Here is a 23961-nt window from a genome sequence, read left to right as displayed (position 1 = left end):
TTGCCAAGAATACAACACTGATAGTGAGGACATAAATTGCTATACTTTTCCAGGAAACAAAAAAAATTTTTTTAGGGGCTAGGGATTTAGCTCAGTGGCATAAGCACCTGCCTTGCAAGCAGGCAGTTGTGAGTTTGATCCCCGGTACCAATAAAAAGATTTTTAAAAAAAATTTGTTTTTGTCTTTTTGAGACAGGGTGTCTATGCAATTCAGGCTGGCCTTGAGCTCACATTGTAGCCCAGGCTAGTCTCAAACTCGAAAGGATCCTCCTGCCTCAGCCTCCAGAGTGCTGGGATTACAAGCATGAGCCACCATGCCCTGCCAAAATTTTTGCAGTATAAATTAAGTCATAAAGAAGTCCTAACTCTTTGACTTAGTAATTACACCTTTAACCACTTCTACTCAATGTAACACTGGAAATCTTAGCCAGGGCATTGCATAAAGAAAAAGAGATAAAAGAACTGGAAAAGAAGAAGTAAAAGTATCTCTATTTTCTGATGTCACTTTATATATAGAAATCTCTAAAGATTACACACACACACACACACACACACACACACACACACGCACACACACACAGAGTTAAAACCAATAAACAACTTTAACAAAGTTTCTGGATACAAACCAACAAAAAAATCAGAGAAAATAAGCGCATTTACAACAGAATCAAAAAGAATACAGGTGAAGCTGGGTGTGGTGGCTCATGCCTGTAATTCCAGTACTCAAGAGGCTGAGGCAGGAGAATTGTTGTGAGTTCAAGACCAGCCTTGGCTACAAAGTGAGCTCAAGGCCAGCTTGAACTGCATAGTGAGATCCTGTCTTAAAAAGGTATATAAGTAAATAAATAAAAATAAAGGTAAAAGACTTGTACTTTGAAAATACAAACATTGGCTAAAATAAATTAAAAATACAAATAACTGGAAAGGCATTCTATGCTCATGGATTAGAAGAGCTAATGTTTTTTTAAAGAGTCCATTAACCCAAAATAACCTACAGATTTGGTGAAATCCCTATCAAAATTCCAATGGCATTTTTTGTAGAAATTTTTTAAAAACTTAAAGTTCAAGTGAAATCTCAAAGGCCCCCAAATGGGCAAAATAATCTTGAAAAAAACCCAAAGTCAGAGATTTTAACTTTTCCAATTTGAAAAAAAAAAAAAAGTTTTTTTGTTTTGTTTTGTTTTTTGAGACACATCTTGAGCTAGGAGATTATAGGACATGGGAAAGCTGGCTGGGGAAGTAGGCATGACCTGTTAATTACAAGATTCCAGACACAAGCAGAGAACAGTTCCCAAAGCTCTGCAAGGAGAATTCACCCAAGGACTCAAGCAGATTTTCTACAGGGCAGCCTAAATCTGAAGTCAGCCTGAGGTGAGGGATCACAGCACTGCCTCTCAGGACCCCAGCGGAGAAATTCTCATGAGTTTCTTCAAGATTTGGACTTCATAAAAGAAAGGCAGCCACAAGACGCAGTGCTATTGTAACTTTTCACAATGGCCCATGCTGGGTGAGGATATTTTATCTTTGCATTTTTCTTTTCTGTTTCTGTTTATTCTGCCCAAGCTTACTCTGTAGAGCCAGTTTCTTCTCCACTTATCACTTTTCCTGTCTTGAATAAACCTTGCCACTGCTTTTTTTCTCATTTCATTCAATTGTTTGTTTGCGGTAAGAACTATCTTTAAAAAAGACCCTGAAGGGGCTGGGGATTTAGCTCAGCGGTAAGCGCCTGCCTTGCAAGCAGGCAGTCATGAGTTCAATCCCTGGTACCGATAGAAAAAGACAAAAAAAAGAACCTGGAACCCAACTCAGGAGAGTCAAGCAAATCTGGTAATGTTTAGTTGGCAAGCCCTTTTCAGAAGCAGGCTGCTTGATAAAGTCTCACTGTGTAATGCAGGCTGGCCTCAAACTCACAGCAATCCTCCTGCCTTCGCCTCCTGATGCTGGGATTGCATCCGTGGGCCATCATGTTTGGTAAAAATATATTACAGCTATGGTGGCTTGCCTTACAAGAGCCCACCCTTCTTCCTCCAGGGTGCACTTTTATCTTGCTTTTTCCTCTTTTACTCAGAATAAAGCTTGCTCTGCAGAGCCAGTTTCTCCCTCAGTCTTCACTTCTACTTTTTCAAATAAACTTTGCTACTATTTTTAAAAAACATATTACAAAACTACTGTAGTCAAGGAAAACCAAGAAGCCAACCCCCTTCTGTGAGCTAGCCAGCATGGACTGGGAAACAAGAAGAGCTGAGCCTTCCCCACCTCCTGAACCCTAGGATATGATACAGAAACACAGGCAACAAAAGCTAACATCGGGCTGGTGGTTTAGCTCAGCGGCACAAGCGCCTGCCTTGCAAGCAGGCAGTTGTGAGTTCGATCCCCAGTACTGAAAAAAAAGACAAAAAAAAAAAAGCTAACATAGGAAAATGGCATTACATTGGAATTTAAAACTTGTGTATATCAAAGGATATAATCAGCAGAATAAGAAGCAAGGTGTGTAATTTGAGAAAGTATTGCAAGTCATACACCTGATAAGAAGTTACTCTCCAGAGCTCCTACTATAAAAGGTAACTTAACAGTTACAATGGATGAAGGACTTAAATAGTCATTCTTCAAAGAAGGTACACAATAGCCAACAAGCGTATGAAAAGTTGCTCAGCTTCACTGATCATTGCAAATCAGCAAACCAAAACCCCAGTGAGCCACTACAGAAAACAGTATTAAGCTCCTTCAATAAAAATTAAAAGTAGAGCCAGCTATGGTGGTGCATGCTTGTAATCCCTGCACTTGGGAGACTGAGGTTGGAGGATTGCTGTGCACTCAAGGCAAGCCTTGATTACGTAGTAAGACCCTGACTCAGAAACAAACAACAAAACCAAAGGTGTGGGGAGAAAAGAGGCTATGTAGCTCCCTGGGTACGGTGCTCAGGTGTGACTGTCTCGAGTGCATCACATCACGGTGGGAAGGCAATAGCAAGAAGACAGTGAGGAGATGGCAATGGCTGTATGACAAAGAGAGCAAAAGCATGAAGATAGAAAACCTGATAGCACCAGGCACAGGATTTTACAATAATCCTCTCCAAGCGATTCCACGGGGAGAGCATCTTCCGTGGGCAGGAAGTTGACCTGCAGTTGACCTGCAATGTCCCATAGGCTCCCCGTCTTAAAAGTTACACATCATGCTTCAGACTTGTCACTCTGGGAACCAAACTTCCAACACAGAGAACTTTGGCAGACACTAAATCCATATCCAAACATAGTATGTACCTGAAAGAACTGAAAACAGGATTTTGAAGAGTATCTGAAAACCTGTGTTCACAGCAGGACTGTTCACAATGGACAGGAGACAGGCACAACCCAGCTGTCTTTTGACACATAAGGGGATAAGCATACAACTGAATAGCATCCAGCCTTACAAAGGAAGGAGAACCTTACACATGCAACAACACAGATGATCCTTAGGACGTTATGCAAAGTGAAATAAACCAGCACAAATACTACTAGGTTCCATTTATATAAGGTCCCTAGAGAAATCATGTGTACATAAGCAGCAGAAGAGTGGTTGCCAGATGCTGAGGTTGGAGGGGAAAAGGGAGAGTTGTTCAGTAGGTACAGAGATTAGGTTTTACAAGATGAAAACCTTTTAAAGAACTATTGAGTGCACACACACACACACACACACACACACACACACACAGACCTATTGCAAAAGTAAAGCAAATTGTAACTATCATCCCATTAACTAGATCATCCAATTAATGCATAGTTAGGCATTCCTACTGCATGTTTTTATATGCAAAGAATTATCTGGAAGTAAAGTCACCAAAAAGTCACCCATGGTTATCACAATGTAGACAGAGTTCAGGTGACGTTTACTTTATTAATGTTTTTGTAAATTTTTGCCCAGGCCATGTTTTTTTTTGTTGTTGTTGTTGTTTTTTTTTTTTTTTTTTTTTTTTGTCTTTTTCATTTTTTATCGGTACCAGGGATTGAACTCACGACCGCCTGCTTGCAAGGCAGGTGCTTATGCCGCTGAGCTAAATCCCCAGCCCTTATATATTATTTTTATATTCAAGGAAAATGTCTTTTAATATTTGCAATTAATTTTTTAAAAAGAAAGGCATTTCCAGGGCTACAAAGCTGGGACAGCAGCCAGCAATCCACAGCCCCAAGGTTCAGCCCAGAGCTCTTCCTGAAACATATGGTGGTGTATAATCTCATCTTTGTCACAGCGCAGAGACAGGATCCTGACAGATTTCACAGTTCAAATGACCCTGCAGGTTTCCCTTGGCACTCATTATGCGAGGGACAAGTCTTCCAATCTCAGCTTTGACCCAACTGCAAATGTCACTTTTCATTCCTACATCGCACTTCACTGCATCCAGCCTAGTCCAGCCATTTCCCAAAGCTAGGCATTCGCTGAGTCAGAAATCATCATCTCAGTTCAGTCTGTAAGTCATGATGTAACTAGGAAGCAAGGAGGCAGGTTCGCAGTACCCAGTGGGTAAAGGCACTCTCCACGTTTACCTGCAGCCGGCTAGGTTTTTCCACAAAACAAGATGAGTATCTCTCACCACCAGAGGGCACAGTACCCTTCCCACAAGAGGCTTGCGGATGTCCATTTGGGTCAACCCTAGAGAAAACGAAACTTCCAAACTGGCTAAATAGCAATCCCAAATGGTTTAGCCAAATATGATGATGTTATTCGGAGAATATTACAGCTTGTAAACGAAATGTCAAATTCATTTCAGTTGGGCAGACAGATTTTCTGGGGCAATTTCTTGAATAATGTTTTTTTAATAATGGAGAAGTCATTTTAATCAAAGCAACTTGCACACGCCACAGTCACAGCTGTCCCATGTAACCACACGGCATCCGGTGGTGTCAATCGGGGTGCTGCTTTGTTTTTGTTTTTGGAATTTTTTGGGTTTTTTGCATTACATTTCTAATATTTGCCTTCTCAATAGTTTGTCATTTAAATGTTTTTGAGTATCATTTTATGTACTAGGTACTATTAAAGGTACTAGATAAAAAACCAAAAAGCCCTGTGCCCATGGGGGCTTATACTTTAGTGTAAGTCCCTTTTTTCATCTTACAATTGGCCAAGTACTCTGTTACAATTGGCCAAGAATTCATTCTTCCCTCAGCTTTTTGGGAAAATTCTTTCAAATCTACAGAAAAGATGAAAAATAATAATATTGGGAATACTCATATATACTTTGCTTAGACTCACTAATTATTAACATTATTTTCTCTCTTTTTCATATGTATATTTTCTGTAACATAATGTCTATATATTTTACCTACATAAACATATATATCTTCATTTGTATTCTCATCTGTAGATATAGAAATATGTACCAGCAGGGTTTTTGGTAAATCTTTGAAAACAAAGTATAGACATCATAACACTTCATCTCAGTCTATGTCTCCTAAGAACAAGGACACGCTCCTAATAATCATATCATCACACCCACAAAATTTAATGTTGATAGGCTAACACATATTCAAATATCTGCTATTGCCCCCCCAAATGTCCTTCTTCCCTGGTGTGTGATTCAATCAAAGATCGATACTTCACATTTGAATGCTTTCAGGTCACTTTAGTGCCTTTTAATCTAGACAAGTCCCTCTTCTTTGTCTTTCTTCCTACTGACAGTTACGAGTCCATCTGTGAGTATGGCATGCTCTGCCATCTGAATCTGCTTGATTAATTTCTCATTATATAATTAGGATTAAACATTTGGTAAGAATATGACATAGATGATGAGGATGTATCTTTCTCATTTCTATAACCTAGAGGAAATGAAGTAAATTCATCCCATTATTGATGATGCTAAGTTTGATCTCTTGGCTACTACAGAGTCTTTTATTTTCAAAGGACATTTTTTTTGTTTTGTATTGTAAACTAACCTGTGGCTTTCAAGGCTAAGACTAAAAAAATAAAAAACAAAGAACAAAAAACCAAAGTGGGCATGATGACACATGCCCATAAACCCCACATTAGGCTGAGGCAAGAGGATTGCCACAGGTTGACGGCCAGCTTGGGTTACATAGTGAGTTCAAGACCAGACTGGACTACATAGCAATGCTGTCTTAAAAAAACAAAAACCTGAGACTATCTTGTTCCCAGAATCACCTTTTATTCAATGGTTTTTTAGCATCCTTTGATGATTCCTGTAAACATAATTATGCTGGTGATTTTAAAAGTGATTTTTCTAATTCTGTTATCTCTTCCCTTCTTATCAGATATTCTCCCAAAAGAAATTCTTCCACATTCTATTGTGTTACTATGAACTTATGGAGTTTTTGTTTGTTCAACATGCCATAATGTATTACTGTCATTATTCTAGTTCCCCTTTATTTTCATTAGGGTATAATTTGTTGATTTTTTTTTTATTTTAAAGAAAAAAAACAAGGAAAATAAAACAGAATAAAACTAATGAAGGTAAACTAGTATAAATGATACAGAACTTCAAAACCTTACAGAATCAGCAACAGTTACCATAATGCCTCATGCTGTCATAAAAATAGCTGCAGATACCTTTGGACATAGTAAAAATTAAACAGAACAGAATAAAGCAAAAGCAATAAAAATGAAACAATGAAGGCAACAAAAAGAAGCTAATAGTAAATCCAAAATTGCTACCATAATATGCTTTGCTATCTTTTAAACAGCTGCTCATGCCATCAGGTTTAACATAACCAAACAAAACAAAAGAGAATAAAACCCAATCCAAGAAAACAATAAGAATGATATGGTTTCCAGGTGGGGGCCACCTCCTTGTGAGATCCACCCCCTACCCCCCACCCCCAGTCCAAGAATGGAGCTGACTCATGGGGAGAGGCCTGAGCATGGCTGTCCCCACTCTGGCAGGGCAGTGGTCTGTGCATGGCACTGGTTTCCAGGTGAAGACCACCTCCTTGTGAGGCCTGGTTCTCTCTCTCTGCAGTCAGCATGGCACTGACTCATGAAGAGAGGCTTTAGGGTATAATTTGTATGCAATGAAATGCATAGATTTTAAATCTATAATTTAATAAATTTTGACATTTGTATACCTGTATAATACCCAAATTTAATCATAACCCCAATAGGCATAAAACATTTTCATCACTCTAGAAGACAGCCTGCCCGAAGCCACCGACATTCTAATTTTATCATTGCAGATAAGTTTTGACAATTTTAGAATTTCACATAAATGGAACCATACAGTATATAGTCCTTTGTGTATAATTTTTTGCATTTCATAATGTTTTGAGATTCATCCATTCTCTTTTTTACTGTTGGGAAGTATTTTGTTGTATAAATAAAAGATTTTTTATATATTGTCTTGATGAATTTTGGGGTTATTTCTAGTTTTCAACTGTTATGAATAAAGCCACTTTGAACATTCTTACGCAAGATTTTTGGGATGAATATTTTCTGATTTTTTATACTTTATGATGTTTAATTTGTCCCAAAGTTGACCAGTGGTAGTCATTGTAAGCCAGATCTATCCTTCTGACATCTGGAATGATCTTAATTTCAAAAAGTCCCTGTGAGACTTTACTTGTGCAATGATGTGATCAAATCAGAGTTTGGAAAGCACAGTCACTCTAAGCTCTGTTCCAGTCTCCACAAATGTGGTTGTTACCTCACTTCTACAGCCATTTACCCCTTCATCTTCAATTGTGGTTTTTAGCCTTTTGGAGGATGCTGAAAACTCTATCAGGGAAGCTTGAACCTCCTTTCCCTCAAAGATGTGCTCACACACATGCACACATACAAACAAACATACATGTGTACATGCACCAGCTGTCTTGTCCCTGGCTTCTTGGATTGTTTATAGTGGCCTCTAAATTAGTGGTCTCAAGTCCATTCACTGAATTCTTACTATCTTTTAGAAATTGTGCCAGTTACGAAAAAGATGCACAGGAAGAAAGGAAGCAAATTAACATTTTCAAAGGCCCCTATGTGTGTTCTACTCACACAAGGGTTTGATAAGTATCATCTGTGACCATTCATTGCAACTGTTAACTTGACTGGTTTAAGAGTCACATAGCAGCTGAGGGGAGCCTACCTCTGGGTGTGCCTGGGTGGGCCATGGAACCTGACCTGAGAGTTGGTCTGGCCCCTTGCGTGATGTTCTTCTGTGTTCTGCTCCTTGGCTGCCAGGAAGCGAGCAGCTGTTCTCCACCATGTCCCTCTGCAGTGATATTCCCACCTTGGAGGCAGGGAATGAATCCTCTGAAACCATGACAAACCAAACCTCTCCTCCTTGAAGTTGTAAGTGTCTGGTATTGTGTTACAGCAATAGAAAATAGGACCAATGCAGAAAATTGCCACCAGAGAAATGGGGTCATCGTCATGACTATATCTAACCACACGGTTTAGAACGCTTTGGAATTGGTTTGCAGAACATTGGAAATGGCTGCAGAAATAGGTTAGAGAAATCTTACAATGCTTCAAATGGACTCTGATGTGCCATTCTGGTTAGGTAGAGCTCAGAAGACCAGAACCCTAATAGGAATGTGAGAATAAATGCCAGGCTTATGGTATTTTAATTGGGAATAGGACTCTATTGGGAACTGCACCTGAGGCCATATGTGTTACACTCTCACAAAGAACTCATCTACATTTTGCTCATGCCCTGAGACTTTGCAGAACTCTGAGTTTAAGTGCTATTAACTAATCGATTTAGAGGAGGAAATTTCGAGGCAGCCCAAATGTTCAGATTGTGGCATGGGCAGGGCTGGTTGCTTTTTTTTTTTTTTTTTTTAATTGGTACCAAGGATCGAACTCACAACGATGTGCTTACAAGGCAGATGCCTATGCTGGCTGAGCTAAATCCCCAGCCCAACTTTTAACCAGATCTATGTTGAGAACTGGAATCAAAGAGCAAAGCAGAATGATTTGAAAAAAAATTTTTTGGCAGAAAATGAATCATATATAAAATTGTAGTCAAAGGAGATATAGAGGGTCAGGGATATAGCTCAGCAGCACGGTGCTTGCCTGGCAAGTGCAAGGTCATGAATTCAATTCCTAGTATAAAAAAAAAAAAAAAAGAAAGAAAGAAAATTAAAAAAATAAAAGTGGAAGACAACCAAGAACTTTAACAAGAGAGCCCACTACCATTGGTCAAGAAGAAGCCAGGAGCCCATCACAGTTGACCAAGGAGAGAAAATCATGCACCAAGACCTAATTACCATTGGGGCCAAGTGTCCCCCACCCCATGAGCCCACCCACTATGGCAGGCCCAGAGAAGAAGCCAGGACGCCCTCCCCACTATGAACCTGCCTTCATGGGCCCGGAGGACAAGAGGCCACACTCTGAGGCCCTACCACCATCAGGGGAGCATCAGTGAGCTGTTGTCCTGACCTCTCCACCACCCTAGGAACTTAGTGTCTGAGGAACCCAGGCACCTAACCCAGTCACCTGCATTGCAGAATAAACAGCCAGTGCAGGAAGTGCCAAGGACTCAGCACCTGGCTGATTTGGAGGGACACAGGAAAATGTCAAGACAAAGGAGCCAGGTGCAATCTCAGACTCCAGCCCACCCAGAACAGGTCCAGGAGACAGACACAAAAGAAATTGGAAGCCACACACCTGAAATTTCTGAAATGATAGCAACTAAAGTAAAGAAACAACTTGGTGCTTATATTGTTTGATTAACATTGCATATCTATATCTGGTACTCCAAGCAACTATTTAGATGATAATGTGCAATACAGTAACTATTGTTGATTTCCTACTGTCTTGTTTTTGAAATTCAAGACCATTCTCATTGTTTTGTTTTATTTTATTGTTTTGACTTATTCTCTTTAAATTGCAAAAGGGATAAAATAAGAAATTTTTTTTAAAAAGATGAATGCCTTTGAGGATTTCTCAAGAAACAGTAAGATGCTACACATTATAGGCTGAAAAGTTCAAAAGTATAAACCTTTCACCTGGGAAGTAAATTCTAAGGCTCTCTGCTCAAGAAGGAGTGTCTAGGCACTTCGGGTCCCCAAGTTTCATTTTACCATGCTCAGACATGCAGGCACTCAGAGGCTGCTGCAGTTATGGTCCAAGGAGGCCCAGTGACTGCTCAAACTGGCAGCAGATGTTGGTCCTGTGCACATGGTACTGGTTTTTCAGAAATGCTGAATGCAAGAGCTGTGGGGTTAGAGATGTAATAAGAGCCCATGAGGAACCACCTGTAGACTGAAGCTGTGGGAAAGATCAAATTTTGTTCTTCTACCTAAAGGCAGAGTGACATAGGAATGAATATGAGCAAATATCTAAGGAGGGACTGAATATATAAAGGACATAAGGTTGGGGGAGCAGTTTGAAATAATCTCAAAGGATCTGGATGAAATGTTTGAGTGTAAGGCTATACGAGCATTCAGCACAGGTTGGTACACAGAGCTGGCATCAGGGCACTGCTGGGTGACCTTTGTCCTAGGTTAAACTTTTATTGCTCTTTCTTCTTGTTTACCAGGTAATAAGGACCTGACCAAGATCCCCAACTCCCTAAGATGAAAGGATGAAATAATAAACAGAGACAAATTTAGTAATACATGACAGGGGGCTGGGCAGTCAGTGCCTCAGGATGGGCAGACAAAGCCACTCCACGCCAGCCACTATTTATTGGATGCATACAATAATCAGAAGGATTATTGGATGACTCAGAGGGTGGTGGAGACTGTATGCTAATGGGGATCTTTATGTTGATGAGGACAGTGGGGAGACATGGCAGGTTAAGAAGGAGTTTGTCCTCTCTCCAATATGAAAATCTATTTATTTTTATTACTACTGGTTCTCAAGGAACCAGGATGTCTTCAGCTGATGCAATCCTGCCCTGGAGCATCACAGCATCATGGGACCAGTGAGGCCTCTGCTGTAAGTGGAGGCACACAGAATTATGTTCCCACATACCATAGCTGGCCAGCATGTCAAGGCACTAGGCCTCAGAGAAGCTCTAGCCACAATTTAATTAGGAAATTATTCCCCCCCCCCAACAGTTATATAGAATGGTCCTCAACGCCAGGGGCAAGCTACTGCCAGTAATAGAGTCCATGGTTTGTATGGGGTAACTCAGTATCTTTCTCAGGTCATATTCAGGCCAGTCCTGACAAAAAAAGGTTTCCTCCTAGATTTTCAAGGAAGGACTGGAGGGCCAGGCAACTTGCCCCTGAGAAGGCAGTGAGTGACAAACACTGTGGGAATAAAGCCAAAGGTCCAGTGAAGACCCCAGGGAGTTAGATATGCCAGGAACATGGAACATCTACTGAGTGAAACCTCCCAAGAAGACAGCCAGCAAAGCCATAGGGCTGAGCTGGCCAAGCCCTTCGGGCCTCATAGCTTACCACAGGTTGCCCTGGATGCTGGACATGGAGCTTCGGGGCTTTGTGTCTTCCCAGTCTTGCTTGGGTTTTATTTTTTTCTATTCCCCATTCTTCTTTTTGGAATGGGAATGTTTATACCATGCCATTGTATTCGGGATTGTGTAACTTGTGTTTTATTTTCATAGCAGTTGCACCTAAAAGTTTGCCTTGAGTCTCATAGAAGACTTTGATTTGGACGTTTGAGCAATGCTAGAACTGCTGAGACTTAGGGAAGGGATTACTGTGTTTTCAACTACACAGAGTATGATAGTTAGATCACGTCAATGGAATTATGATCTTATTAGAGATTAAGTAAGATTTAAGGAGATGTGTTGGGTTGTAAAGTTGACAAGAGGTGGCTTGTGACTGTCAACTTGACTGGATTCAAAGAAATCTGGCAGATTCATAAAGCATACTTCTGGGTGTGTCATGAATGCATGACCTTGGAGTCTGTATAAAACTCTGGCCCCATCCTCTTTAATGCTCTTCCTCTGTTTCCTGGCTGCTGTGAAGTGAGCAGGTTTGTTCCACTGCACCCTTCTGCCATGATCTTCCTGCCTTGGCACCAACCACCAGGACTGAAACCTCTGAAATTCTGAGACAATTAAACCTCTCCTGGGCCACTCATTCAGGACCCCTCCCAGAAATCCAGGAACTCTCCTTGTCCCTATTTCCAATACAACTTTTGTAATCCAAAATCAATCAATAAATCCAGGCCTCAATCTGCATAAGTTTTTTTTTTAATTTTATTTAAGGAGAAAAGAAAAAAAAAACAGTGAAAGGGTACAAGTTATACAGATTTACAGAAGAAAAAAATGAACAGTAGGAAATCACTAGTTAATGGATTACATATTGCCATCTTAGAAATAATTGTTCAAGTCACAAGATTAAAGCTTGTAGAGTGGACATTCCAACAATGATACTGCAAACAGTTCTGTTCAATGATCCAATAAAACTCTGTGATATCATTTTCTGTCTTATACACTTAAATATACATGCAGTTATATAGTTTAGAGCACTTTCTTTTCCTCTCTTTTAATCTGCATAAGTTTTTTTAAAAATTTATTTGTTTTTCTTTTTGATGCTGGAGATTGGGTGTATTCAGCACACTGAGCTGTACTCCATCCCACACAAACTGTTCAACCTTTTGCAAAGCTTCAGTGCTTATTTGTCAGAGGGAATAAAATGAGTGTTATTCTGAATAGGTTGTTGTGAGTAGCATATTGTTAATGTACTTGAAACAGTCCTGGAACAAAGTAAACACGGGAAAATGTGAGGCATCATTATTACATTGCTTGTACCATGTGAATTTTCTGTTCAAAATATGTAACTCTATCAGTAGCACAGGAGGAACCCCCCCCAAAAGTAACACCCATAGGCCCTAAATTGACATTTTTTTCTTTTTGTGAGAGGGGGGTCTCCCTATGTTGCTAGGTTGTGCTCAAATGAGCTTCCCAAGTAGCTAGGGCTGCAGGTGTGTGCCACCACACCTCATAACCTCCCCAACCCACCCCCCACCATCTCTGATGCTGTGAATGGAAGCGCAGGCCTCATGCATGCTAGGCTCGTGCTGTGCCACTGAGCTACAACCCCAACCCCAATGATTGGATTTTTTAATTTTATTTTTTATTCTTTCAGGCTAATTACAGGGCTTCAAAGGAAAATTCCTGATCTTTAAAACCTAGCCATTTATTTATTTATTTTTGAGACAGAGTCTCATACGTAGTTCAGGCTGGCCTTGAATTCACTACATATCCCAGGATGGCCTTAAACTCATGGTAATCCTCCTGCTTTAGCCTCTCGAATATAGGGGATCATAGGCCACCATGCCTGGTTGATAATCTAGTTATTTATAATACATCTCTAAATTTACTCTTAATGTAATAGATTGCCTCCCATTCATTTTCATACATCTTTTCCCTGTGGTAAACTAAAAGAACTATCTTGGAGCCAATTTAAATATTTTTATAAATCTTTGGTCATTTTGTAACCAGTTGAGTATATATCTGTTGCACAATAAGTCACTTTACAACTTTCAGTGAGCAAAACACTGAATATGAAGAATAAAGAATATGAAGAATAAAGACATGAAGAATAAAGAATAAAGTCCACCTAACTGAGCACGATGAGAATCTGCTCCAAGTATTTATTTCTCTGGGGTGTGGGCACCTCACTCCTACTCAGTTAGGAAAATCATCCTTACAGTTCAGAATACTGTTCATTTTAAGCAGTACTGGGTATTGAACCCAGGGCCTAGAACCCCTTAGTCACTAGTTAGCCCCTTGGGACCAGGCCACAGCCCCAGTTCAGATTGCACTCTCAGGACTCAGTTCCTGCTACTCAGCCCCTTCCCACCCAGCCTCACACTGCAGGCTGGCTGCCCTGTTGAAGCTGGCTAGCTTTGTCTTTGCCTTCTTTCTTTTTCAATCATTTTCCTTCATGGGTTTCAGGAAACTGTTTAATACCCTCAATAGCATGCTGGCTGACATACAGACTCTTCCGGTCCTGCTGTGAAAACACCTGTGTGGCGTTTCTTTATGAACAGAACTCATTCCCTTGCTGTCTGCAATAGCAACTTTTTTTTATAGATTTGCATGTACACAGCCAAAGGAACAATTCCATGTTTTCTAAAACGCCTAGAGAACACGCACCAAGTTCATTCACATCTACCCTTAAGGCCTATCATTTTGGCAAATTATCAGAAGATGGTGGTTCTAGAAAAAAAAAATTGGGCTTAGTATTATTATTACTTTTGTTTGTTTGTTTGCTTTTTGTTTTTTGAAACAGGGTCATGCTGTGTAGTCCAGGATGCCCTTGAACTCACTATGTAGCCCAGACAGGCCTGGAACTCAATAGTGATTCTCCTGCTTCAACCTCTCAAATGCTGGAATCACAGCTGTGTGCCACCACATCCAGCTTTTTTTTTAAATTGGCATTTTAAAAACTTCACAGAAACCAACTCTGTACTTACAAGTACTCAACCGTTTGTCCACACAGGGTTCTCCACCTGCTGGCAAAAGTCCCAGGCAGACTAGGACCCACAGAGGTCCCCATCCTGCATGATGGGAGCTGCCAAATGTGGGGTCCCAACTCCCACATTTCCTTTGAGATCAAGTTCTTGCTTGATTCTGAACAGGGCTTCTGAACCACTCCTCTTAAAAGCAGCACCACTTAACCTTTGCTCTCTGAGGATTTTTAGTATTGTTCTGTAAATCTGTGTTGTGGTTTCTTTCCTTCCTGGAGAGACTGCGTCTCACAGAAAATAAAACAATCAGAATTTATCAGACCCCATTCACCCTTTTCAACATAATGTAGTTCAAAATGCATTCAAATTTTTGTTTCTTTAAACATACAGTGTGCTTTGTGTTTAGTTCTGTTTTGTTTTGTTTTGACAGGGTCTCGCTATGTAGTTCAAGCTAGCCTCCAACTCACAGTGATTCTTGTGCCTCGGCGCCCCCAACCCCCACCCCGAGTGCTGGGATTACAGGCGGGCAGCACCATGCCCAGCTTAACTCTATAGTTACTACAATATATGTGCAATGTTTTAAAATCTTTCCCCTTTATTTTGGCTCCTTTGAGATATGGTCCGTGGTTTTGAATTGGAGATCTTCCTGCTTCAGCCATCTAACTCCTAGAATTTACAGGAATGAGTTATCATGTCCAGTAGTTCAACCCAATTTTTGAAATATCACTTGGGGCTTCCGGGAGAACATGGCGGACAGATAACAGCAACTACCAGAGGCTCTCTGAAAGACTCGGCTCAGATGCCAGGAATGGTGCGGACTAAGGAGACATAAGCAGGAGGAGATATGCTCTGCTGACTCAGGAACGAACTGGGCTGAGAGAAACCAACTTGGAATGCAGTCCTGGTGCTAAAACAGGAACAGAAAAGCCTCGGTGTGGAGGCTGGACCCCGCGCCATTGTAAGCCGCGATTTGGGTTTCCCGCCGCGCGGCGGCTGGCTGCCTCTACAGTGGCTCGGCAAGGAGAGAGACGCGCAGAAGCTCTGAGAACGGCAATCTGCGAACAGCAGGGAGGCGTGCACTGACTTGTGGTGAGGTGAGTGAGAGAAACTGACACTCTACCACAATTTGACTCCAGCAGAGGACTTTTTGGGCCCGAGCAGTCCTGCGGGAGCAGGGCGCGGTGGCGACTCCAGCCACACATCCCCCTCTCGGGCGGGATTGGTGAAAAGTGCCTGGCCTGCGTGACGCTGCCAGCGGACCTGGTAGGCTGTCCCAACCCAGATCCCAGAGCCTGACGGTGGCCGGGAGGGGAGACACATAGGCTGCCTGGTCCGTAACTCCCTGGTGCGCAGCAGTGAGCGGGAACACCTAACTGGCGCAATTCGATCAGGCTGTGGCTGACTGGGAGAGAAGCTGGGCCTCTTATATAAGCTTGCATATATAAGGAACAGAGAAGAAGAGGCAGCATGGGAAGAGGCAGCAACAAGAAAGGCTCCTCGGCCCCCAATTCTGAGAAACAGGCAATAGCAGACACCGCACCAATACACATAAGGCGCCATATAGAGAGCCTCATAGACCAATTCAGGAATGAAGTTATCAACGACCTGAAGCTACAAGTATGCAGAATAGTTAGAGAAATGCTAAGTATCACCCAAGAAAAAACAGATGGTGGAATGGAAGAACAGAAAAAAAGGGGAGAATTGTTTGATGGAGAAAACAGAGAAAGCATAGAATACGTGAAGCATGTTCAAAGGGACTACCAAGATACTAAGAAGTCTATAGAAGACTGGCATAACAGCTTGAAAGAAACTAAGGACAGACTATCTGAACTGGAGGGCAGACTTATAATATGGGAGAATGAAATGAAAAACTTCTTAAAAATAACAAAGAAACAAACAGCAATAATACAAAGACAAGAAGATGATAAGAGGATCCATAACTTAAGGATTAAGAACATAAAAGAAGAAGTAGGGACACAAACAAGTGAACTACAAAAGCTACTCACAGAAATAATCCAGGAGAATTTTCCTAATTTAGCAAAAGGTAAAGATACTCAGATGTATGAGGCATACAGGACCCCAGCTACCTACAACCCAAACAGAGCAACACCCAGGCATATAATAATAAAAATTCCAGAAATTCAATACAAGAACAGAATATTAAAAGCTGTAAGAGACAAGAAACAGACCACTTACAAGAGAACACCCATCAGAATTACAGCAGATTTCTCTGCACAAACCATCAAATCACGAAGAGCGTGGGGGGAAATAATTCAAGCTTTGAAAGATAATAATCTCCAGCCAAGATTGAGATATCCTGCACAACTGTCCCTGGAAATTGATGGAAAAACAAGGTGCTTCCAGGATAAAGAGGAACTGGGGGAATTTGCAACCACCAATTCAACTCTACAGAGAGTATTGCAGGATATTCTAAAAAAAGAAAAATACAAAGCATCCAGAAATAATGGCAGAGAGGCCACAACGAATGGAGCAGAGAACAAAATGAAGAAGACAAACTGACAACTAATGACAGAAAAAGAGCTCAACAGAAATGAGGCAGAGAAGATTGGCTGATAGGAACAGCTATTTTGGAGAAAATGACATCTTAATAGGTAATACTGATTTAGTATCATCTTGTTTTGAAGTCTCATCTAGCTTTTGTCCTTCTGTCTCCAATGGTCTAAATAGGCTGTATCTTATTGGATTTTATTATGTACGATAGTATAAGCAAAAACCTTTTAAAGACAAGGAGATTATACAGAAACCATTGTTCATTTTCTGTTAGTCGATTCTAAATACTCTGTAATGCTGTCATTCTCTTGAATGGTTTTACATTATTTTGATATACTTAATGCTACAGTATACGAAGTTGTACTCAAGGATTTCAAAGAAAGAGACAATATGGTAACTACTTTTAGGTTAGGATTATCTGGTGGTGAAATACTATTCTGCTTAAACGGTTACGTTCTGATCTGCACTGTTTCGTTGTTATGCCCTCTTTTATTTCAATCTCCACTCCATTATTTACTTTTTTATTTTTATCCTTTTAATTAAGGGAAAAATAAATAAAAATAGCAGGATATATTATAGCAACCCACTTTGACTTTCCATTATCTTGATTTAAAGCCCTGTATTACTCGCACCATCTTGTTTTTGACTGATGTCCCCCTATTCTGCTTTGCTTGATAGTACCAGGTTCGAAAGTTTAGGCAACAGCTGTGAAGATAGTGAGATTCATTATGACGCCCATTCTTGTTGACTTTTATCTACTTTTGAAGACCTACAGTGTCTCCAATGTTTTGGTTTTGTCGGTTTTATTCTTTACTGTTTTGTTCAATTGTATTATAACTAACGATATAGGCAATTCTATTAGAGATAGCGGGAGGCATTATGGTAACCATTGTTGATCACCTTGTATTATGTTTTTACATTATCTATTATGTCCACCCTTTTGACTTGACCGATTCTGTTCTGTTATGTCACATTTGGTTTTACTCTCTTCCAAAAAAGTAATAAGAACCGTGGGAGCAATGAAACCCAAAATGTGTAATAGTCATGGTACAAAAGAGAGGAAAAGAAAGTGCTCCAAACTATATAACTGCATGTATATTTAAGTGTATAAGATAGAAAATGATATCACAGAGTTTTATTGGATCAATGAACAGAACTGTTTGCAGTATCATTGATGGAATGTCCACTTTACAAGCTTTAATTTTGTGACTTGAACAATTATTTCTAAGATGACAATATGTAATCCATTAACTAGTGATTTCCTACTGTTCATTTTTTTTCTGTAAATCTGTATAACTTGTACCCTTTCCCTGCTTTTTTTTTCCTTTTCTCCTTAAATAAAATTAAAAAAAAAAAAAAAACCGAAATATCACTTGGACAACAATTCCAAAAAGGTCTTATAAAAAAGAAAAAAAGTCTGAGTAAAAACTGCTCTCTCTGAATCTATTCTACATTCTTTGGAATTTTCTTACACAATGAAAATTTTTAATTGGCTGGTGGATTCAAGGCTTGCAAGTAATCTAAAATCTGCTGAATGGATCTTGATGAATGAATAGTCTTGTATCCACAAACGAGCCCCCCAGAGCCCTAACCTCGAGTCCAAAAATGGGGCAAGACAAAAGCAGCGCTGAATTATTTTATCCTGGGCCCAGCGACACAGTGCAGTTGGGGTTTGCAAAAGCTGTGTGTCTCCCTCAAAACTTTCCAGACTTTTGTAGAAAGCACGGTTTACAAAGTAAGGGGTTATGGGCATGGATCAGGAAATCTGCTAAGGAATAAAGAAGACCTTTGTTTCCCTTTGCAGAAGACAGAGAAGTCTAGCAGGGATTAACAATCCTTTGTCAACTTATTTTAGCACTCAATTTTAGATAACATCTGTTTTTTTGTAGAGGGCAGCAATGGTTAACATATCAATTAGGTCAGGTTCCCAAGGATTTACAATTCTTTTTTTTTTTTTTTTTTTGTCTTTTTTTCATTTTTATCGGTACCAGGGATCGAACTCACGACTGCCTGCTTGCAAGGCAGGAGCTTATGCCACTGAACTAAATCCCCAGCCCCTGGATTTACAATTCTTTACAGAGGGGAGCATTGATTAACATATCAGTTAGGTCATCTAGAAAAAAAGACAATACAGTATGGTGGCATTACAGGTATTTGGTCATATAACTTAGGTATAACACAAACATAAGGAAGCTCTTTTTGCTAGTGTACAGCAAATAGATGATTAATACTAGTTTTCCTATAATTTTTTTTATTTTAAAGTGATTTTAGATTTTCATAAGGGTTGTAAAGATGGTCCACATCTTTTCCATCCGTTACCCAACTTCCTCTAATACTGAAATCTCACATATTCATCAATTTTCTGGGTTTTTTTTCAAAGCCACAGATAAAAAGGACAGTGAATCCCAGATGGATTGTTTGCTATAATCCTGAAGAGCAATCAACCAAAACAGAACAGAATAATATCAAGAAAAAGAAGAGATTCCAACCAGGAATTAATATCAGAATTCTTAGAAGAGAACATTTCAGATTCTCCAACATAAAGATCTTAAGCCAATATGATGAAGGATTTTATGATTATACATTTGAAAGTTTAGATGAACAAATTTCTACAAAACACACATAAGTAGACAAAGGTTGGGAGCATCCTGTAACTACAAGTCATGTGTCACTTAACCATGGGGGTGCCTCTGAGAAATGCGTCACTAGGTGATTTTTATCCCTGGGCAAACATAAATCAAGATAGCACAGATCAACCACTTCGGATGGGCTCTGATGCAATCAGGAGACTCCACAAACACAAGGTATCAGAGCTGCTGCCTGCATGACACAGCATACTCTTCTACAGTAGACTTCTGTTTTATAGGAAAGAACATACTGTAAAATAATGATAAAAAGGATAGTAGATACATGAACCAGTAACCTACTCATTTATTTCATTATCCAGTATTATACACTGTATATAATTGTATGTGCTATACTTTTATATAACTGGCAACCCAGTAGGTTTGTTTACACTGGAATCATCACAAACACATGAGTAATGCTTGTGTTCCACATTAAAGCAAGTACCATGTCACTCAGCAGAGGGAATTTTTCAGCTGCTTTACGATTTTATGTAACCACCATCAAATATGTGGTCTGTCGATGAGTATTATTAAAGAAATTTTCTCTGTAATTTGAAGACTTCCCACAAGAAAACTCAGTTTTGCAAATGGCTGAGAAATCTACTATCACTTGATTTTATTTCACTTCATTTTTTTGGTAACAGGGGTCAAACTCACAACCTTCAGCTTGCCAGGCAGGCGCTATGCTGCTGAGCTATATCCCTGGCCCCTGCCATAATTTTAAAGAAGCACTAATACCAGCATTCCAGGTTTCTTTTAAAGACCATAAAAAGAAACAACATTTGTTGACTGACATTGTGAAGGCAGCATCACAGGGACACCAACACGGGAGCAGAGGAACAATATCTCTGCTTTCACTTTACTCTGTTCAAAATTCTTTTGCTGGGCTGGGGATTTAGCTCAGTGGCATAAGCGTCTGCCTTGCAAGCAGGCAGTCGTGAGTTCGATCCCCGGTACCGATAAAAATGAAAAAGACAAAAACAAACAAACAAACAAAACAAAAAAAAAACACACAAAATTCTTTTGCTAATAAGATCTCATAATTTGTTGCAAATATTGGAAACATATACTTCTTCCCAGTTTTAAGCCTGCATGAGAATCAGCTGAAGGACTTGGCCGGTCAGATTGCTGGTTCCATCCGCTGAGTTTCTAATTGAGACAGTGTAGGGCCCAAGAGTTTTATTTTTAACTAACTTTCTTGTAATGGTGATGCTGCTGGGCAAGGGATCACATCTGACAACACCTGATCCAGTAGCATCTATATTCAAATCTTGTTTACTCTAGCAGTAATGTCATTTTGAATACATTGATATGTTGGAACAATTTTCCCATAAATTTCTAATTTAATTCTCTAAGGTTATAAAAAATAAAAAATCAGGCCAACAGTGTTAGTCAGAAAACAACTTCAGAAATATTTTCCAAATGAGATTACTTTTTCTCAAAAAAAATTACTTTTGTTCTTGTGTTCTTATAATCCGTGATAGAACTGTGGGGGATCGGCGGCAGCTGAAAAGAAGTATAAAATATAAATGACCTTTATTTTGAGAATGCGGGGAGAGACACCCCCGATTCCCTGGGGCACGGCATCTCCACCCCAGGGTCAGCGATCTCTATGATCTCTACGTGGAACATGTGGAGTGAGGCACATAAATAGCCTCGGTTTGGGGTAGAACCTAAGGGGCGTTAGGGATGCACAGGTAGCCCATTGGTCTTTGTTTGGTGCCAAAGGTAAATTCCTAAGGGTGGGGGAGATGGAGCTCCTTGGCTTTACCAGCTACAGTGTCCTGTCTGGGCCAAAACCCTTTCAATCCGTGTGGAGCTTTTGTTTAAAACAATCAACAAATGTTCATGTACACTACATTCGGCTTCCTGTTAATGTGGTGAATTAACTGTTGGCAATCAATTTAAAAAGAGAAAAACAGGCCTGGCATGGTGGTATATGCCTGTAATCCCAGCACTCGAGAGGTGGAGGCAGGAAGACTACTGCAAGTCTGAGGCCAGCCTGGGCTACAAAGTGAGTGTTCAAGGCCAACCTGAACTGCATAGAGAAACTCTACCCTATCTAAAAAAGACAACACACACACACACACACACACACACACACACACACACACACACAAAGTTTATCTTGACTCTCCATTGCAGAAGTTTCAGTCCATGTTTGTTTGACTCTGCTACTCTAGGGCCTGTGGCAAGGAAGCACATCACAGTGGGAGTGTAGGGCAGAGAAGTCCTACCTATTCACCTGCAGCCAGCCAGGAAGTCAAAAGGAGAGATGAGAAGGCTGGAATCCCAATATCCTTCAAGGGCCACTCTAGTTCCATTAGCTAACTTCTTCCAACCAGGCCTTGTGATAACTCGGACCCCGGTATAAAATCCAAGGAAGCAAGAAATTAAAATTTGGGAAGCAAAGGCTTTATTTCCAGGCCTGGTGACACAGCCTCCAGGAGCCAATTTGGAGACTGGGAACCTCACAGCTAAAAGTCAGGTCTTTTATCATGTAAATCCACAAAACAGCTGCTGGTCACACAATGTAAGGAAGGGGATGGGGGTGTGATACACTACAAAGCAGAAACGGCAATTGCAAGTCTCCCTGCATACTAGCAAGTTTAGATAAGAAGAAATCTTGTTTTTCTTAGCAAAGAATAGAGAAGTCTAACAGCAATTAACAACCTTAGTTATCTTACTTTAGCACTACAACTGTTATTTGTAGAGGGCAACAATGGTTAACATATCAATTAGGTAAGATTTTACAATTCTTTACAGAAGAGATCATTGATTAACATACCAATCCTTTGCCCAGAAGGAAAGGAACACACAGGTATAGCTATGATATAAACGAAGCTATTACAACCTAATATAATTAACACAATTTGTGACGGACTGCCAGTTAGAGAATGGGGTTGTCAGGAGCTATTACCTCAGGCCTTTGTTTTATGGCCTTTTGGGAAGTTAAAACTTAACCTAGTTAGATGGGAAGGGGGAAGGGGAGGGAAAGCAGCAGGTGGCGCTTATACAGAACAGACTTCGGCATGATAGTTAGGGGACCTTAGGTTATAACAGCCTCACTTTTTTTTTTTTTTTTTTTTTTTTTTTTTTTTTGCGGTACCAGGGATTGAACTCATGACCTCACGCTTGCCAGGCAGGCGCTTATGCCGCTGAGCTAAATCCCTGGCTAGGCCTCACTTCTTAAAGATCTACCATCTGCTAATAATACAATCATGCTGGAAACCAAGTGTAACACATAGGTTACTGGGGTCTATTTCAAATACAAATAATACTGGTATGATGGTATAAATGGTATACCTAAATCTAAAATTTGTTTTCTGAAAATTGACTTTCACTGTTTTTCCCAACATACAAGAAATTCAGTAGAATTTCTTTGTTTTCCTAAGACTTACAACATATATTTTAAATAATAAGGTTTTTAGATGCTTGTAACAGCTTTCAAATAACTTTTTATATTTTCAGTATTACCCTTTTCATATAATGCCTTTACATTTTTCTGGAACAATTTATATTGATAAAAATTATAATTGTCACCAGATGTGGTGGCTCATGCCTGTAATCCCAGTACTCAGGAGGCTGAGGCAGGAGGATCCTTGTGAGTTTGAGACCAGCCAGGGCTACAAAATGAGCTCAAGGCCAGCCTGAACTGCATAGCGAGACCCTGTCTCAAAAAGACAAAAAAACATTATAAGTGTCCCAGAGACTAAACAATATAGCAAGATCATTCTTAAAAAGGCCTTATCCTTCACGAAAACCAAATATAGTGCAATTTTCAATTTGATTTTCTCAGGATAGATTATATATATGTCTGATTATAAAAGTATATTATTTCCAGCTTTCTGAAACAGTAAAGATTCAAGAAGTTATAATATTATTAATACATAGTTTATCAATTACTTTACCATAAAATTTGTATATAACATGCCAGAAGAATAATTTTTTCAGGAACCATTTGAGCAATATCACAATTTATTTTGTGCCATTTGGCACAAAATAAACATCTAAACACAATAATAACAAGGCTTTCTCCTTGACTCAGTCACATTATGACTCAGAAAATTTGTTCCTCATGTTACACATGTTATTTTTTTCCTTTAACAATATTGAAAAGATTGACTAATCCAACTTGTCATGTTTCTAGGTATCTTTAAGTTTGAGGGGTTTAAGCTTTCATCTGTAAGAATATTGAAAGGGTTTTGGCCCAGACAGGACTCTGTAGCCAGGAAAGCCTCAGCTGGAACCAGGAAGCTCCTATCTCCCCTGCCCCTAGGAATTTACCTGTGATGCCATCTTCCCATGCCTGGGAATTTACCTATGGTGCCAAACCTAGGACCAATGGGCTACCTATGCATCCCTAATGCCCCCCTTAGGTTCCACCCCAAACCGAGGCTACTTATGTGCCTCATTCCACATGTTCCACGGAGAGATCACCGACCCCAGAGTGGAGATGCCGCGCCCCGGGGGGTTCAGGGGTGTCTCTCACCGCATTCTCAAAATAAAGGTAATTTAT

This window comes from Cavia porcellus, unplaced genomic scaffold, assembly GCF_034190915.1.
Source record: "Cavia porcellus strain 051 isolate PalLab524CR breed Dunkin Hartley unplaced genomic scaffold, mCavPor4.1 scaffold_5, whole genome shotgun sequence".
NCBI lineage: Eukaryota > Metazoa > Chordata > Mammalia > Rodentia > Caviidae > Cavia > Cavia porcellus.
Note: the sequence above shows the minus strand (reverse complement) of the source record.